Here is a 12,669-nt window from a genome sequence, read left to right as displayed (position 1 = left end):
TACGGTTTTCCACGATCCATCTGATTCTTACCCTTCCTATCAACCCTCTACTGATAGCTCTCTGCTCTAGCCTTGGAATCCTGTTCAAAAATTCTGCAACAGTCAACCAAGTCAGAAAACACCCTGATCCTCTGATATCCAATAGCTTGTTTGATCTCAGGACGCAACCCGTTCTCAAACTTCACACATTTCGAAAATTCTCCAGCAGCCTCATTATAGGGAGTATAGTACTTTGACAGCTCGGTGAACTTCGCAGCATACTCAGTAACCGACCTGTTACCCTGCTTCAATTCCAAAAACTCTATCTCTTTCTTTCCTCTGACATCTTCTGGAAAATACTTTCTCAGGAACCTTTCCCTGAACACAGCCCAAGTGATCTCAGTATTCCCAGCAGATTCCAACTCAGTGCGGGTAGCAACCCACCAATCATCAGCTTCCTCTGACAGCATATGTGTACCGAACCTGACCTTCTGGTTATCAGCACACTCAGTTACTCTGAAGATCCTCTCGATCTCCTTCAACCACTTCTGAGCACCATCTGGATCGTATGCTCCCTTGAACATTGGAGGATTGTTCTTCTGGAACTCACTCAGTTGACGAGCAGCTCCCATTCCTACAACATTTGGATTCCCTCCAAGTACTCCAGCCAGCATACCCAGAGCCTCAGCAATCGCAGCATCATCTCTACCTCTTCCAGCCATCTCTATTCTGAAAACCCAACAAACTAAAACAATAAGTACTGATAGGGTTACACAACACCTATCCCGTACAGGGAAAACAGAATAATTACGACTCGACACGACCGACTATGCTCTGATACCACTAATGTAACACCCTTCTAAAATACCCCAAAATTTTTTTAAAATAATAAACATATAATCAGAGTAATAGTGCACCAAGGGTGTCACACAAACATTCCACACCATTTAAACAATATAACAATCATGCTCTTTTATTTAATTTAAATATAAAGTATTTGCACAATTACGCAGCGGATAGAGATCAACTCAATCATGCAAAACATGTAACATCACATGTAATTTAGTTCAACAACAACAACAATAATAATCAAAGTGTTCCCGCCCGATGTTACATCTATCAGAGCATGACCCACTAGGGAGACTACACTAGACTCCAAGCATTTGCTTCTACTCAACTCATTTCTCGTTACCTGAAAAATAGTTGTAAGGGTGAGTTCCTCAATCAATATAATAAGCATTATAAAACAACATGTAATGCCAAGTAATTAACACATCAATCACCCTAATTGCAATACACATTCAGTAATAGCTCATTGGCTTAAACATCATACTCAACATCAATATACAATACCAGTATAATCTCAAGTCATACTTAACAACAACACAACACACGTATAATATTGGAACACATCCATTCATATTATACGCCATACATATTTTTATGCAATGAGACTCTACACATGCGGTACCGACTATTCTTGAACATATAGTTCAAGCTCACCGATCCCTCCAGATACGGCTACTAAGCTCACTAGTCCCACTCATTTGAGACCTAGTGACTCACTCACTAATTCCTCACCATGGGAATTAGCTACAGCCCCGAAGGCTAGACTATGCACACTAATCATCTAGTATGCAAACATCAACAACAAACCCACAATGGTTCACTCACTAATTCCTCACTATGGGAATTAGCTACAGCCCCGAAGGCTATGCCATGCATGCTAATCATCTAGCAATGCAACATCAACAGTAATTCAAGAATAAACATATGCTCACACTCTGAGCCATACAACAGTCCATTCACACATACATGCATAATATATACATTCACAGCATCATGTACATCATTATACATCATCAATCTTTCATCACATAAGCATGTCAGATTATGCCAAACAACAACCACAATATTAGTACATTTCAATATTGCATATACTGCTCAAAACAGCGGGAATTTATCCCTATTACACCATAGGCAACATAGGCCAACCCTCAATTAGGTACACCACATTTAAAAACAATAATTTTTCACTCTGCAACAGTGTTAACCGGTTAACGCCCTGGGTTAACCGGTTAACGCAGGCAAAACTCACTTTCTGGCAAAACGCAACAGCGTTAACCGGTTAACGCCCTGGGTTAACCGGTTAACGCAGGAAAAACTCAATATTTTCACATTTCAATACAGTGTTAACCGGTTAACACCCTGGGTTAACCGGTTAACGCAGACCAAACAACAATTCCTGCGCTAACACACGGCAGAATGCAGAATTCCGCCGTTGGAGGACTTCCGGACCTCCGATTCCGATTCCGTAAAAAGCTATACGATCGGGAAATCATTACTCACACAAATACCGATTTAATTTCAACTTTCAGCACAGTTCATCCAACAACATTTCAACATTTACAAATCCCAATTAGGGTCAAATTAACGGCTTATCACTACCCATGACATATTATCCCAAAATACCCATTAATCGACGATAAACCCCCCTTACCTTAACAATCCGGCGAATCTTTGAGCTTCAAGCCTTTCCGTTCTTCAACCTTTGCTCTTCAGCTCCTTTCTCCTCTTCTCTGCCCTTTTCCCTTTTCACGATTTCTCTGTTTTCACGTGAAATGTTTTTACTCCCCATGGGACTTTTTCCTTAATTCCAACTTATATATATTTTCCAAATTTAATAATAATAATAAAATTTCCAATTATTAAATTAAATTAATAATTAAATTATTAACTCAATTCAAATAATTATTTTATTATTATCGGGGTGTTACAACTCTCCCCCACTAAAAGAGTTTTCGTCCTCGAAAACATACCTCAAGCGAACAACTCTGGATAAGACTCCTTCATCTTACTCTCCAGTTCCCAAGTCACGTTGCCACCTGCTGGTCCTCCCCAAGCTACCTTCACCAAGGCAATCTCTTTACCCCGCAACTGCTTCAACTCTCGATCCTCGATCCTCATAGGTGATGTTTCAACAGTCAGGTTATCTCTCACCTGTACATCATCTATTTGGACTACATGCGACGGATCATGAATGTACCTCCTCAACTGAGACACATGAAAAACTTCATGCAAATTCGCAAGCGACGGCGGTAAGGCGATACGATAGGCTACTTCTCCTATCCTCTCCAAAATCTGATAAGGACCAATAAATCGAGGTGTCAACTTCTTCGACTTCAAAGCTCGACCAACACCAGTTATCGGAGTGACGCGAAGAAACACATGATCTCCCTCTTGGAACTCAAGTGACTTCCTCCTCTTATCGTGATAACTCTTCTGACGACTCTGAGCAATTCTCATCTTCTCCTGAATCATCTTAATCTTTTCCGTAGTTTGTTGAACAATCTCCGGTCCAACCACAGCACTCTCACCGGACTCATACCAACATAAAGGTGTCCGACATCTCCTACCATACAAAGCTTCAAACGGTGCCATACCAATGCTCGAATGAAAACTATTGTTGTAGGTAAACTCAATCAAAGGCAAATAACAATCCCAAGCACCTCCCTTTTCCAAAACACAAGCTCTCAAAAGATCCTCTAGTGACTGAATCGTCCTCTCAGTCTGACCATCAGTCTGCGGATGATATGCAGAACTCAATCTCAGCTTAGTTCCCAAAGCCTTCTGCAAACCTTCCCAGAACTTTGATGTAAATCTAGGATCCCTGTCCGAAACAATACTAGACGGAATACCATGCAAACTTACAATCTTCTCAATATACAACTCGGCTAATCTCTCTAACGGATAATCCATTCTGATCGGAATGAAATGAGCCGATTTTGTCAACCTGTCAACAATCACCCAAATAGCTTCAAAATTCCTACTTGTCCTCGGTAAACCCGAAACAAAATCCATACTGATACTATCCCACTTCCACTCTGGAATAGCCAACGGTTGCATTAGTCCAGACGGCTTCTGATGCTCAATTTTTGACTTCTGACAAGTCAAACAAGAATAAACAAAACTCGCAATTTCTCTTTTCATTCCCGGCCACCAAAATAACTTCTTCAAATCATGATACATCTTCGTAGCTCCAGGATGAATACTTAAGCCACTACGATGTCCCTCCTCAAGAATACTCTTCTTAAGCTCAATAACATTCGGAATACACACCCGACTACCAAATTTCAAAACACCATTCTCATCAACTCTGAATTCACCACCTCGACCTTGATTCACTAAAGTCAACTTATCAACCAAAAGCATATCGGATTTCTGACCCTCTCTGATCTCCTCCAGAATACCACTCGTTAACTTCAACATTCCCAATTTAACACTGTTGTGAGTACTCTCACACACCAAACTCAAGTCTCTAAACTGCTCAATTAAATCCAATTCCTTAACCATTAACATAGACATATGTAATGATTTCCGACTCAATGCATCAGCCACTACATTTGCTTTACCCGGATGGTAATTCAAACCAAAATCATAATCCTTCAGAAACTCTAACCATCTCCTCTGTCTCATATTCAGCTCTTTCTGATCAAACAAATACTTTAAACTCTTATGGTCACTAAAAACCTCAAATCTTGATCCATACAAGTAATGCCTCCACAACTTCAAAACAAACACTACAGCTGCCAACTCTAAATCGTGCGTCGGATAGTTCCTTTCATGAACCCTCAGCTGTCTCGAAGCATAAGCTATAACCTGCTTATTCTGCATCAACACACCACCCAAACCCAACAATGAAGCATCACAGTAAACTTCAAATGGTTCCGACGAACTCGGTAACGTCAAAATAGGAGCAGTAGTCAACCTTCTCTTTAACTCTTGGAAACCTTCCTCACATTTTGAGTCCCAAACAAACGCTTGCCCCTTTCTAGTCAACATCGTCAACGGTAACGCCAACTTAGAAAATCCCTCAATGAACTTCCTATAATAACCAGCCAAACCAAGGAAACTTCGAATCTCGGCAACAGACTTCGGAGCTTCCCACTTAGATACCGCTTCTATCTTAGAAGGATCAACAGCAACACCACCTCTTGAAATCACATGACCAAGAAAACTAACTTCTTCTAACCAAAATTCACACTTAGACAGTTTAGCAAATAACTGCTTTTCTCGCAGCACTCCTAAAACCACTCTCAAATGCTCAGCATGCTCTTCTTCAGATTTCGAATACACCAAAATGTCATCAATAAACACCACAACAAACTGATCCAAGTACGGATGGAAAATCCTATTCATGTACTCCATAAATACTCCAGGCGCATTAGTCACACCAAAAGGCATTACAGAATACTCATAATGTCCATACCTCGTTCTGAAAGCAGTCTTCTGAATATCCTCAGTTTTCACACGTATCTGATGATACCCAGATCTCAAATCTATCTTGCTGAACACACTCGCACCAACCAACTGATCCATCAAATCATCAATCCTCGGCAAAGGATACCGATTCTTGATCGTCACTTTATTCAGTTGCCTGTAGTCCACACACAACCTCATAGTACCTTCCTTCTTCTTAACCAACAACACTGGTGCACCCCACGGTGACACACTTGGACGAATAAACTTCTTATCCAACAAATCTTCCAACTGACTTTTCAATTCAGCTAACTCAACAGCAGACATACGGTACGGAGCCATCGATATCGGTCTAGTACCAGGTACCAATTCAATCGAGAACTCAACTTCACGCTCTGGCGGTAACTCATTCACTTCTTCCGGAAACACATCAGGAAAGTCACACACCACTGCTAGATCACGAATCACCAGTTTATCTTTAGCCTCTAAAGTTGCCAACAGCATAAACAACTCTGCCCCATCTGCCACTTCCTCATTCACCTGCCTGGCTGATAGAAACAGACTCTGCCCTTCCTCAATCTCAGGAAATACCACCGTCTTATCAAAACAGTTGATATAAACTCGGTTAAACACCAACCAGTTCATACCCAAGATAACGTCAATCTGCACTAATGGAAGACACACAAGGTCTATCCCAAAATCTCTACCAAAAATATTCAAAGGACAACTCCAACAAACCGAAGTAGTAGTCACTGAACCCTTTGCAGGAGTATCAATCACCATACTTCCACGCATCTCAGATATCTCTAACTTAAGCTTCACAGCACAATCCACAGATATAAAAGAATGAGTAGCACCTGTGTCAATAATAGCTATAAGAGGAAAGCCATTAATATAACACGTACCTCTGATCAAACGATCATCTGCAGAAGTCTCAGAACCTGATAGAGCAAAAACCTTGCCTCCTGACTGATTCTCCTTCTTCGGCTTCGGACACTGGGGACTGATATGACCCAACTCTCCACAGTTGAAACAAGTTACAGTCTTCAATCGGCACTCTGCAGCCAAGTGACCACCTTTCCCACACTTGAAACACTTCATCTCAGCACTGGTACACTCATGAACACGATGTCCAGCCCGACCACATCTATAACACTTAGCAGGAGCACTAGAGTCTCCCCCACTAGGCCTCTTCATCCCACTCTGCTTCTGAAAACCTTTGCCAGCTGCATACGGTTTTCCACGATCCATCTGATTCTTACCCTTCCTATCAACCCTCTGCTGATAGCTCTCTGCTCTAGCCTTGGAATCCTGTTCAAAAATTCTGCAACAGTCAACCAAGTCAGAAAACACCCTGATCCTCTGATATCCAATAGCTTGTTTGATCTCAGGACGCAACCCGTTCTCAAACTTCACACATTTCGAAAATTCTCCAGCAGCCTCATTATAGGGAGTATAGTACTTTGACAGCTCGGTGAACTTCGCAGCATACTCAGTAACCGACCTGTTACCCTGCTTCAATTCCAAAAACTCTATCTCTTTCTTTCCTCTGACATCTTCTGGAAAATACTTTCTCAGGAACCTTTCCCTGAACACAGCCCAAGTGATCTCAGTATTCCCAGCAGATTCCAACTCAGTGCGGGTAGCAACCCACCAATCATCAGCTTCCTCTGACAGCATATGTGTACCGAACCTGACCTTCTGGTTATCAGCACACTCAGTTACTCTGAAGATCCTCTCGATCTCCTTCAACCACTTCTGAGCACCATCTGGATCGTATGCTCCCTTGAACATTGGAGGATTGTTCTTCTGGAACTCACTCAGTTGACGAGCAGCTCCCATTCCTACAACATTTGGATTCCCTCCAAGTACTCCAGCCAGCATACCCAGAGCCTCAGCAATCGCAACATCATCTCTACCTCTTCCAGCCATCTCTATTCTGAAAACCCAACAAACTAAAACAATAAGTACTGATAGGGTTACACAACACCTATCCCGTACAGGGAAAACAGAATAATTACGACTCGACACGACCGACTATGCTCTGATACCACTAATGTAACACCCTTCTAAAATACCCCAAATTTTTTTTAAAATAATAAACATATAATCAGAGTAATAGTGCACCAAGGGTGTCACACAAACATTCCACACCATTTAAACAATATAACAATCATGCTCTTTTATTTAATTTAAATATAAAGTATTTGCACAATTACGCAGCGGATAGAGATCAACTCAATCATGCAAAACATGTAACATCACATGTAATTTAGTTCAACAACAACAACAATAATAATCAAAGTGTTCCCGCCCGATGTTACATCTATCAGAGCATGACCCACTAGGGAGACTACACTAGACTCCAAGCATTTGCTTCTACTCAACTCATTTCTCGTTACCTGAAAAATAGTTGTAAGGGTGAGTTCCTCAATCAATATAATAAGCATTATAAAACAACATGTAATGCCAAGTAATTAACACATCAATCACCCTAATTGCAATACACATTCAGTAATAGCTCATTGGCTTAAACATCATACTCAACATCAATATACAATACCAGTATAATCTCAAGTCATACTTAACAACAACACAACACACGTATAATATTGGAACACATCCATTCATATTATACGCCATACATATTTTTATGCAATGAGACTCTACACATGCGGTACCGACTATTCTTGAACATATAGTTCAAGCTCACCGATCCCTCCAGATACGGCTACTAAGCTCACTAGTCCCACTCATTTGAGACCTAGTGACTCACTCACTAATTCCTCACCATGGGAATTAGCTACAGCCCCGAAGGCTAGACTATGCACACTAATCATCTAGTATGCAAACATCAACAACAAACCCACAATGGTTCACTCACTAATTCCTCACTATGGGAATTAGCTACAGCCCCGAAGGCTATGCCATGCATGCTAATCATCTAGCAATGCAACATCAACAGTAATTCAAGAATAAACATATGCTCACACTCTGAGCCATACAACAGTCCATTCACACATACATGCATAATATATACATTCACAGCATCATGTACATCATTATACATCATCAATCTTTCATCACATAAGCATGTCAGATTATGCCAAACAACAACCACAATATTAGTACATTTCAATATTGCATATACTGCTCAAAACAGCGGGAATTTATCCCTATTACACCATAGGCAACATAGGCCAACCCTCAATTAGGTACACCACATTTAAAAACAATAATTTTTCACTCTGCAACAGTGTTAACCGGTTAACGCCCTGGGTTAACCGGTTAACGCAGGCAAAACTCACTTTCTGGCAAAACGCAACAGCGTTAACCGGTTAACGCCCTGGGTTAACCGGTTAACGCAGGAAAAACTCAATATTTTCACATTTCAATACAGTGTTAACCGGTTAACACCCTGGGTTAACCGGTTAACGCAGACCAAACAACAATTCCTGCGCTAACACACGGCAGAATGCAGAATTCCGCCGTTGGAGGACTTCCGGACCTCCGATTCCGATTCCGTAAAAAGCTATACGATCGGGAAATCATTACTCACACAAATACCGATTTAATTTCAACTTTCAGCACAGTTCATCCAACAACATTTCAACATTTACAAATCCCAATTAGGGTCAAATTAACGGCTTATCACTACCCATGACATATTATCCCAAAATACCCATTAATCGACGATAAACCCCCCTTACCTTAACAATCCGGCGAATCTTTGAGCTTCAAGCCTTTCCGTTCTTCAACCTTTGCTCTTCAGCTCCTTTCTCCTCTTCTCTGCCCTTTTCCCTTTTCACGATTTCTCTGTTTTCACGTGAAATGTTTTTACTCCCCATGGGACTTTTTCCTTAATTCCAACTTATATATATTTTCCAAATTTAATAATAATAATAAAATTTCCAATTATTAAATTAAATTAATAATTAAATTATTAACTCAATTCAAATAATTATTTTATTATTATCGGGGTGTTACACAACCTGCACTGGGCTTACCCACTTACTGTCAGAGATAGGGTAAATGATACCTGCTTGCAAGAGTTTGGTTACCTCTTTCTTCACGACATCGAGAATCAAAGGATTAAGCCTCCTTTGGGGCTGCCTTACTGTTTTCGCACCATCCTCAAGGAAAATTCTGTGCATACACATGGAAGGACTAATTCCTGGAAGGTCGGCTAATGTCCACCCGATTGCCTTTTTGTGCTTCTTCAGAACCTGCAAAAGTTTGTTTTCTTGATCGAAATCAAGGTTAGAAGAAATAATAACAGGGAGTTTTTCATTACTCTCCAAGTAAGCGTATTTCAGGTTTTCAGGGAGCTCCTTTAGCTCTAAGGACGGGGGCTGCTCGATGGATGGGGCGCTTGGGGCAGCAGGAACATCAAGAGCATCAACTACAAAAACAGATTCATCGGCGACAGCTTCACCTGTAGGAAATACGTCAGCCTGCAGGGCAGCATCAATCTCAGCACACACAACACAAAGGTTAGTGTTAGTACAATCAGAACATGAATAAACATCATCAAAACCAGATGAAAAATCAAGAGAAAATAAATCAGAAAAAGTGTCATCAACTAATTCAGAAATCAACTCAATGCGAAAAACAGAGTGTTCCTCCAAAGGATGTTTCATGGCATCAAAAATGTTAAATTTTGCGATAATGTCGCCAAACTCCATGGACATGCTTCCATCATCAACATCAATTTTAGTTTTTGCCGTTTTCATGAATGGTCTTCCTAAAATGATTGGAGCTTTGCTGGACCTTGTTTCTCCCTCCATGTCAAGAATGTAAAAATCTGCAGGAAAAATTAAATCGTTAACTTGAACAAGGACATCTTCGACTATGCCGGCAGGGCGGGTGTTACTCCTGTTCGCCAACTGAATGATTAAACCTGTAGGCTGCAAAGGACCAAGACAAAGGTTATTATAAACAGAAGTAGGCATAACATTAATGCTCACTCCTAAATCAAGCATGCAGTCATCGAATTTACTATTTCCGATGGTACAAGGGATAGCAAAAGTTCCCGGGTCCTTGCACTTTTGTGGCAAGACCGGAATAGTGAGGGCTGAAACATTCCCTTCGCCCGTAAATTTTTCAGATGAAGGTCGGGGCTGAATAAAGAAAGAAATATTCCTTCCCAAATTGACTCTCTCACTTCCCTTCATCCTCCTCTTGTTGGTGCACAAATCCTTCAGAAACTTAGCATACTTAGGAACCTGCTTAATCACATCAAGTAACGGGATGTTTACCGCAACTTTTCGGAAAACATCTAATATCTCTCTTTCTTTGTCTCCCTCCTCAATTCTCTTATTTTTCAGAATTCTATGTGGGAAGGGGACTGGTGGTACGTGCTCTTTTTCTTTAATTTTTTCAGTTTCGACCACAACAGAAGAAGGAGAAGGAGGTTCAGCAGACAGTTCAGAAGTAGGAAGCTCAGAAGTTACCTCAATGATTTTTTTATTTTTTTCAGGGGCTGATTCTGTAACTTTTCCGGATCTCAAAGAAATTGCACTCACATTAGCATTAGGACCATTTGGATTGATAACTGTTTGGGCTGGAAGTTGGTTCGACCCTTGGGCTTACATGTTATTCATTTGAGTAGCAAGTTGTCCCATCTGCGTGTTCAAGTTCTGGATGCTAGCATCGGTCCTTTGTTGGAACTGAAGGTTGTTGACGGCCATTTGTTTAACAAGTTCCTCTAAAGAAGGTCCGGAAGGTGTAGGGGCAGCCGCTTGAGGTGGGTTAGGTTGTTGGCTCGTTTGTGAGTTTCCATATCGAAGGTTTGGATGGTTCCTCCAACTCGGGTGGTACTTATTAGTGGACAGGTCGGGAATGTTGTACCGGTTCTGGTTGTTACTTTGGTTGTAAAGGGCTGCAGCATAAGCTGGAGGTAATTCAGTAGGCTTATCATCTTGCAAAATAGGACATGTATCAGTAGGATGATCAGAAGAGGTACAAATGCGACATAACCTTGGTGGTGTTTGAAGTTGTTGGGTTGCTTGAGCCTTACCTACGACTATCATCTGCTGCACTAAATCCTTCAGCTCATTCATTTTATTTTCGAAGGCTTTGTCGGAGTGAGAAACATGAGAGGATACATGAATTTCGTTCACACCCTTTATTTGGACAGAATTATTTCTTGTTGTGAACTGTTGGGAATTTAGTGACATATTCTCAATTAGAGCCTTGGCAGCAGCCGGAGTTTTATCGACAAGTGCTCCACCACTAGCAGCATCAAGAATGTTCCTATCCATCGGTAACAACCCCTCATAAAAGTAGTGGATGAGTAGCTGCTCGGTGATCTGGTGCTGAGGGCAGCTGGATACCAACTGTTTAAACCTCTCCCAATATTCGGTCAAAGATTCATTACCCTGTCTAATACCACATATCTCTTTTCTTATCGAGGCAGCTCTGGAGGCAGGAAAGTATCTCTCAAGGAACACTTTTTTCAGAGCATTCCAGTTTGCAATTGAATTTGGCTCGAGGGAATATATCCAATCCATTGCTGCACCCTGCAATGAAAAAGGAAAAGCTCGAAGTTTGATATGATCTTCAATGATCCCTTCAGGCTTAAGTGGCATAGAACACACCACTTGAAATTCTTTCAGATGTTTGTGAGGATCTTCACCTGCAAGACCACTAAACTTGGGCAACAAATGGATTAAACCTGATTTTAACTCAAAAGGAACAGCATCAGCAGCATACTCAATACACAAACCGTTGTAATTCACATCAGGTGCAGCTAACTGCCTTAATGTTCTATTATCAGCCATTTCAAGTGAGCTAGTGGAAACCTGGACTGCTCTACGTCGTGTGTGCAAAGTTCTCTCTACTTCAGGATCAAAAGCAACAAGTTCAGAACAAGATGACCTAGTTTCCAGGACTAATGCACAACAATGCAGCAACAATGTTCAAAATGCCAACAATGTCCCTAAAATTTAAAAAACAAGCACAAAGAAGGAAATCGATCAAAAAAACTTCAGAAAAATAAAACGACACCGAAATTGATCTAATGGCTTAAAAATAGAATTTTGAGAATTTTTTTGATTTTTTACGACTAGATGAAAACAGTAAATAAATCATAAAAAATAGAAAAATGATGAATTTGGGAATTTGAAAGCACACCTCCCGTAACAGATTTTGATTCGGACGAAATTTTCAAAAAAACTAGCGTACGGTACATTCTGAAACGTGGTATAGCGTACGACTACCCTTTCATCCTCCGATACAGCCTGATGGACGGCTCATTCTGCAACTCGGATACGATCTAGCGTACGATCCATTCTGATCTTTCATCCTCAGTGAAGTCACCCGCCTAAGGGACAACTCATTCTGCTATTCAGATACGATCTAGCGTATGATCCATTCTGATCCTTTATCCCCAGCAGAGTCTCCAGTTCTGTCATACGGTGAACTGGACTT

Source organism: Lathyrus oleraceus, chromosome 4 (assembly GCF_024323335.1).
Source record: "Lathyrus oleraceus cultivar Zhongwan6 chromosome 4, CAAS_Psat_ZW6_1.0, whole genome shotgun sequence".
Taxonomy (NCBI): domain Eukaryota; kingdom Viridiplantae; phylum Streptophyta; class Magnoliopsida; order Fabales; family Fabaceae; genus Lathyrus; species Lathyrus oleraceus.
This window is presented reverse-complemented; position numbering follows the sequence as displayed.